Source organism: Phasianus colchicus, chromosome 3 (assembly GCF_987193195.1).
Source record: "Phasianus colchicus chromosome 3, bPhaCol1.hap1.1, whole genome shotgun sequence".
NCBI classification, from domain to species: domain Eukaryota; kingdom Metazoa; phylum Chordata; class Aves; order Galliformes; family Phasianidae; genus Phasianus; species Phasianus colchicus.
In genome coordinates this window covers 89,134,317-89,141,711 of record NC_143438.1, presented here as the reverse complement: position 1 = coordinate 89,141,711, position 7,395 = coordinate 89,134,317, and the positions used below count along the sequence as shown (strand labels likewise).

General features: G+C 37.0%; 1 long non-coding RNA gene across 1 annotated transcript; it reads left to right on the top strand.

The window, feature by feature from the left end:
- Positions 1-1,238: 1,238 nt before the first annotated feature.
- Positions 1,239-4,564, top strand: LOC149918732 (uncharacterized). Its single transcript, XR_016465676.1, has 4 exons — positions 1,239-1,319; positions 1,817-1,837; positions 3,671-3,764; positions 4,495-4,564. It is a non-coding gene; the product is annotated as an uncharacterized LOC149918732 (long non-coding RNA).
- The last annotated feature ends 2,831 nt before the right edge of the window (positions 4,565-7,395 follow it).

Below are 7,395 nucleotides of genomic sequence, written 5' to 3'. Positions count from 1 at the left end.
TGGGCAGAGTTGCCACCTAACTGATCAGGCAGCTCAGAATCCCATCCAGCCTGGCCTTAAAAGTCTCTAGGGATGGGGCATCCACAACTTCCCTGGGCAACCTGTGCCATTCCTCACCACCCTCTGAGTAAAGAATTTCCTTCTAATTTCTTTCACTGTCAGACCTTGCAGAAGTCAGTCTCTCTCCTGTTTTAAGCTTCTTTTAAGTACTGGAAGGTCTCAATGAGATTTCCATGGGGTCTTCTCCAAGCTTAATAAGCCCAGCTCCCTCAACTTGTTTTCAGAGTAGAGGAGCTCCAACCCTCTGATTGTCTTTGTAGCCCTACTCTGGATCTGCTCCAACAGGTCCATCTTTCTTGTGATGAAAAAGCTGCTCTGCTGCATATCAAATGTTGACCCAGAAACCAGTTGTCTACAAATGATTTAGCACTGGATTCCCCACAAACCTGTAATGAATGGTGAGGGAGATATGGTGCCACATAAATCATCACTTTACACAGACCACTGGAGGGGCATGATATTGAGAGCCCACTGAAGTGATTTGGTGCTGTGGTATAGCTATATTTAGGGGGGATTCTGACATAGAGGTTTTCACTCATAATGCCACAGATGGTAGCCTTGCTCTAGTGGCACCTCAGCCAAGCACATACACGTCAGGGCAGTAAAGACATGTCCAGTCACTCTGTATTACTAAGTGGAATATAATTCAGCAGATCTCCTTTTATCTAGACTGAATGATTTTTGAGGTGAAACCTGAAAAAAATTGCCTTATTTAAATGTTTTCATTCTGCAAATAGGTTTTGTGTTTTGGGAATAAGTCAGAACGAGGGAAAAATTCTCAAATAGATGGGAAAGCACGAGAAACCAGGAACAATATAATTTTGCACTTACATCTATGAAAGCTCGCAGAATAACATTACCCAGTTTGGTGCAGGGCTGTTTTCAAGAGGCAAAAGCACACTCTTCAGGGATAATTAATGATAGGCCTTTTAGCAAATATCTGTACAGAAGTGTTAGGAGTTTCAGAATGAGTGTGATAGCATTTGTAAATTTCAGGCTGAATTCAAACCAAGGTCAATTTGGATTAGTTCCCAAAACACCTGCATCAGTGTGCACTGCATGATCTTACAAAGATGAACTCACTAGAAGAAAACAGCTGAGTGTCCTTTACTTAAGAGAGAATGTCCTTTGATTGTTGCATCACAGCAGGTTCTTGTGTTTCTGTACATGTTGTGAGGAATTAAGTGCCAATGGGGAATTTAAATTACCATCCATTTTCTTAACTCTTGAGGTCTCCCTCTGAGATGCATCTTTTAGACGTGAGCAAGCCTTGCAAAAGGACTTGTTAGAACACAGTAATACTGATGCTGGATTTATTCAGTGAATTTTTAATTTTAATATGTAAAACATAACTCTGTCTAAAGTGGTAGTATCAGAAATGTATGTGATAACAGATATACTTTAATATTTAATTCATTTTTGAGGGGGAATGTGTAAACTTCAAAGAAGAAAGTATAGATAAATTTCCACTGCTCTGCTCTTCTCCTGGACGTTACTAAGTTGGAGCAGCAGACACAAGGAATATATATTATTTACAATTAGATAAAAATGGTTCTCTTCAGGTTTGTGAATCCAGACCTCATCTCCATCTCCCCAAATATTTCCTGAATAAGAAGTTATGCATGCGTAACTCTGATGATGTCCATTCAATAATTTTCCTGCCTGTGTACTGTACATCACTTCATCCATTTTATGAATTAAACTGTGGGCTGTAAAATGAATAATAATAACAAAACAAATTCTTCCTCTCCAAAAGTTCAAAGCTTCCAGTGATAAGGTGAGAATTAAGGTGAATCTTATATGTAATATATACTGACAAATGCTGTCCTAACTTCTAATGGCAGAATACTAGTAATAAGATAAACTCTACCAGTTTGGAAGTTTTTTGTCTACTTTTGCTTTTGTTTTATATGTGTGATTTAGCTTTAAAATAGTGGTTGTTAAAAGCCTTCACTTTTTTTTTTTTTTTTTTTTGAGAAGCTGACCCTGTAGCAAATCATCTAATAGAAAGTTTATTCAAGTGCAACATTAAATGGTAAGCCAGAGCATTTGACGTTGCTTAGTAGAATACAGTTAGTAACCAAAGAAGATGCTGTGCATGGTTTGATGCTTACAGGACTCCACAATGACACAAATTCAGTCAGAAATGGAGTCTGGCAGAGTTTGGAAAATGGCAACAGGAATTCAGTGTAATAGAATGTCGTGGCAGCTTGCTGCAAATTTGAATGCCCTGATGCTGGAACTGATATGATCCAAGAAGCACAGTTCAAAGGCACAAGCTGATCTCAGCAATACCCAGGTCTGGAGTGAAACAGTCACTTGGTAGCATCATTGGTGTTTGGCTTGAGGCTGTTTGCTGTTCACTGGAAGGACTTCAGCATCTATTAAAATGATCTTGCATTTAACTACCAGAAAAATGCCTCAGCTGCTAAAAGAATGAGACTTCTAAAAGCATGCTATTATAGATCAGAATCATTCCAGCACTAGGCATTTAGAGTTCTCTGGTGTGTGTATTATTGGTGTCATTATCCTGATTATCAATGTCTACTTGGCTCATTTATCTGTGAATATAAATTCATGTGTTTATGCTAGGTATTCACTGAGCATACAGGAATATTTCTGTGCACAAACCTTGGCTGATCATTTCTATAAGGTTAAAAGGTCACTTTAAAATGGCTAGTTCACTTCCCCAAAACATCATTTTAAAAAAGCATGCAAATTTCCTGTAATTTGAAGTATCCACCAGTCAGAAGCTTCACAAGCTGTGGAATATGTACACTTTGTCCAAATTTTTGATTTGTGATTGTGTATCTGAGGACTGCCTATGATTTACAGGCAGTATTACAGAGGGCTCTCACTGCATGATTCTTATCCCCAGATGCCTGTCCCACAGCAGGGATGAGTCCATTGCTCATGTTGCAAACTCTGAATTCACAGTAAATTATTGTTGCTGCAAGAAGCAAAATAAGTGTTATACCACAGTATGGTTTGTGTTGGAAGGGATTTCTAAAGATCTTTTAGTTCAACCCCATGCCACAGGCATGGACATCTTTCATTAGATCAGGATGCTCGAAAGAAATGAAGTACTCAGTCTGTTTCAGATGCACCACTAAAAGGATCTGGGAGGGGGGAAGTGAAATAATTATGTTCTTAAAGGGTAAAAAGAATATCCTGTTTATACTGTAAGCATAAAAAAGGCAAAATAAACAAGAAATGGAAACCTTAGATTTTCCTTCAAAGCAGTTCTAATAAACATCCCCTTCAGGATGGAAGAGAATAAAAGAAGGGTTGAAGAGGGAATTTTCTCTGAGTTAGTTCTATTTGCTGTAGTCTTTGAAAAGCCATGTAAGACGTTGATAATGACAAGAACAAAGTGTCTTCTAAAAATGCCAATATCAGGCCTGCCCATCAGAAGGACACAGACTGAGAGAGCATTATTTCTGACTTCCTGACCATGAGTTCTGAGGTGGACAGCAAGGAATATTGTCTGTTCAGGTGTGCTTTAGCTTTGTCACCCAATAAAAAAGTTTAATTAAATTTTATCTGTGGTGGAAAATGTTATTTTTTTTTCTTTCTTTTATTAAATGTAGAATTTTTTTGCACTTTGCAGTTGATAGTCCTGCTGAACATTTGTGGAGACAGAAGAATGGATGTGAGCACAGAGAGGATGTGGGTGGTGCATTTCAGCAGCGGTGACAGTGACAGTGAGTCAACTCCACCAGTGCAAATTTTTACAGGTGCAACATGCAGGCTCAGGTTTATCACTAGTGAGAATGCACAGCTAATGGTGCAGACGAAGTTGAAAAATGGTTTTTTGTAACTGAGAATGTTCTCTATCAAATGGTGTTATTATGCTCTTTGTTATAGTTTCCTTGGAAATCAATAGAAAGCATTACTTTCAGAGCAACCTATGTATTGATAATTATCCTTTTTTTTTGGCAGAATTTAACTTATGCAAAAAACAAGTCACAATTTCTGCAAGCCAGCTAGTTTCCTAGATTGCAAAATATAGTAATTTGGGGCAACTTGCTCTTGTCTTTTTGAAATACAATGAAAACATTAGAAAGTAGAGGACCTGACTATATCCAAATGCTACATCTGAAACTGTGTCCTCAGATACAGAAAAAGACAATGGGAGGGACTGGAAAAGTAAAACTGAATTCTTAAGAATCAAGGGGAGCTGTATCTTTCAACTGACTGGGCTTAAATCCAGAAATTCATTTTCTAAAGTTTAATATTTGTATGGAAGCACAAAACCAGACCTTTATCTTGATTTCCCATTGTACAGACAGAGAATTGGCAAGGTGTTCAGAATGGAGAACTCCTCGTCCTTTTACTGAATTGCCCTGACTAAGTGATTATTTTGGTATTCTTATTACATGTGGTATATCAATGTGAAAATTTTTCTGCCTGTAGTTATGTATTTCTGTTTAGGAAAATGACTGATGATGATGATAACCTCTTCCTTGTGAAACAGCTATTTGGCATCTAGGCACTATTCAGCAGAGGAGATAATAATAAAAGGAAAGGTAAGGTGGGGTTAAATTATAAGGTAATTTTGATCAAATAAATCATTATTGGAATTATCTGATACCACAATCTTCATTCAAAGATGTATTTTGTACGTGGAATAATATCAAGTTGTAAATAGTATCCAATCACAGCTCAGCTATAGAACTGAAAACTGAAAGGTAGTGTAAATGTCCATTAATTTGCTATTCAAATATTTGTCTTCTCTTATCGATTCAGTTTTTGTTTTTGAAATAAATACTTTTACTGTCCCAGTAGTTGCCATTTATTTTCTTAAAATTCTTCCATCTCTGTAGTCTAAAAATTTGAATCTTTTGGGTCCATCAGTTCAGTTAAATCCTTTCCAAGTCAACTAATAACCCTTTGTAATTCCTCAAGTCTGTGCGACACTAAAACATTGTCAACAGTTGGATTCTTTGTTTACACTTTTGCTATTTGGGTCAATCACTGAGCAACTTGTTCTAATCCCATAGCACGCATTTTGAGTAGGAAGTTGGAAATTATGGAAGTCACTTCTAACCCATGGGCTTCTGTGTCTATATTCAGACACTTTTTCTAAAGGATTTCATATAAAATGAGGAAGGAAGTGTCCACAGATGGTGGAGAAAGTGCTTGTTTGCATTGTGGAAACTAGTGTTTGGATCATGCAGGTGTTACATCTGAAAGGAGGACATGGGTCTAGGCCCATCTCCCTGTCTTTTTCCTTCCCCCCAGCCCCTTTCCTGGGGTGAGGATCCATGGGTCCCTTCACTCCCTTGTCACAGAAACCAGGCCAAACTGTGACAGTAACCATAGACTTCTTCAGATAAAACTCTATGTGTTTGTCTGGGGCAAACAGTAAGGAGACTTTTTTTCCTGAAAACAAACAATTACTCCATCTTTTCTAGGAATAATAATTTTGTAATGTTGACAGTTCCCTTATTCTACATAAAAGTTCTGTTCACCAGCCTATCCTAAAAGCAAACACATTATTCCGTGTGTCTTTTGCAGGCACATCTGCATTAAAAGGAGTCCAACCTAATTTCAGAAAATGAACAAATATTATATTGCTTAAGACTATAAGTACAGCAAATTGGTCAGCCCAAAATTTTAGTCTAAGACAATATTCAAGCAATGCAAACCCAGAAAATTTAGGCCATCATTCTAAACTCTGGTGGAAGTAACAGTGTGAAGAGCCCAGTTAACTTACTGATTAAGCTAGTAAGTCTCAGTGTAAAGTTTTGATGGCTAATACTCATGTTGATAGTGGATGTTACATGGATCAGTAAGCTGATCAGACAGAATGATGAGCCAGCTAATAATATAATAATGAAATTGACTTGGGTCTCTTCTCTGGTTTCTAAAGCTGTAGTCCAAGGGACAGACATTGGTTTGTGACACTCTCCAAGTGCTTTATGGTTGCCCCAAGGAATAAGCTAAATTGCTAAAAATGGTGTAACTTCAAGGTTGAGAGATTAAGCTTGATGTGATGCTTTGTCATCAATGCCATATTGAGAGTTCCCTTGCTTGTTGTGTTATAAACAGAAATAGGAAATTATAAGTTTACATATCCTCTGTCTGGCATACTACTTGAAAACTCTGACTCTGCACATGACTATTTTGCATCTCTTTTCCTCAGGTTTCTGACACATGACTATTTCTAAATTAAAATTATCTCAAAAATTATGGGAAGGTCAGAAGAATTTCAGGCAGTCTCCTTACTTGAGGGAGAAGTATGACATATCTTCCAAGATATTTGGCTATAACTAGGGACAATAAACAAAAACTCTGTTTTATCTTAGAATGTATGGATCTTGGTCTGTGCACCATGAGAGCAGAGGAGCACATCCAGTACAAAGTGCTTAACACAATGTTTGTCTGTTTTCTCAACCTGTCCACTGTACGGTAAATAAGTTGCCTTATTCGTGGGCTATGGCAGTTATAGATATCAGCCAACACTACACAGGCTGTAGAATTACTTATGAATTATTTTGTATTGTTATATCTACAAGAAATCTGTTTCAAGTATTATTGTTTTTATGTATCATAAAACAGATAGAGATTTTGCTCTTTTTCTTAACTGGAGAGAAAGTGAACCTGAACAGCTTTTTGTTTTTGTCTGTTCTATGGCACAGTGTCTATTCTAAGGAAAAGACAGATGATTATATATCCATGTCCACTGAGTTCCATCCCTGAAAGCTGCTGTATAACAGACATAAGAATTCCTGAGAGCAGTTATTTGCTGTGGTTGCTTACCATTTTTAGCCACGACCTTTCAATCCAAAATTACTTGTTACTTGTCATACAGATGTGAATGTCACTCTCCATACTATTTCGGTCTCTCATTAAGTGGATGGCATACCTGTAAACAGCTTTCAGTACTGTAGGTTTTCATTTGATTCACTCTGAGGTACATAATATAGATAATACATTTCCGAAACAATTACAGAGTTCTTTTGAAAGAAAGAGGAAAAGTTCTCAGACTTTTTCACCTTAGAATTCCAATTTAAGCTAAGTTTTCATAGCTCAGATTCTTGGTTTAAAGTATTTTAGAAATCTGTGCCCCCGACTCCCTAATTTAAATACAAACTTTCTTGCTAGCAATTGAAACCTTAATTGTCATTTGTGAGAAAATGATTTCCAACCACAAAATTAAAAGGGATATGAATATAAGTTGAGATATGAATATAACCTACGATATTCTGATGCATTTTATGAGAAAAGCCTTTCTGATGGAAGAGCTGCTTGTTGATTTAAATGCTTGAACATATATTAAAGCAAAAAAAGAAATACTCAGGTCTGACTTCTAGGTCTAAGCACTATTTT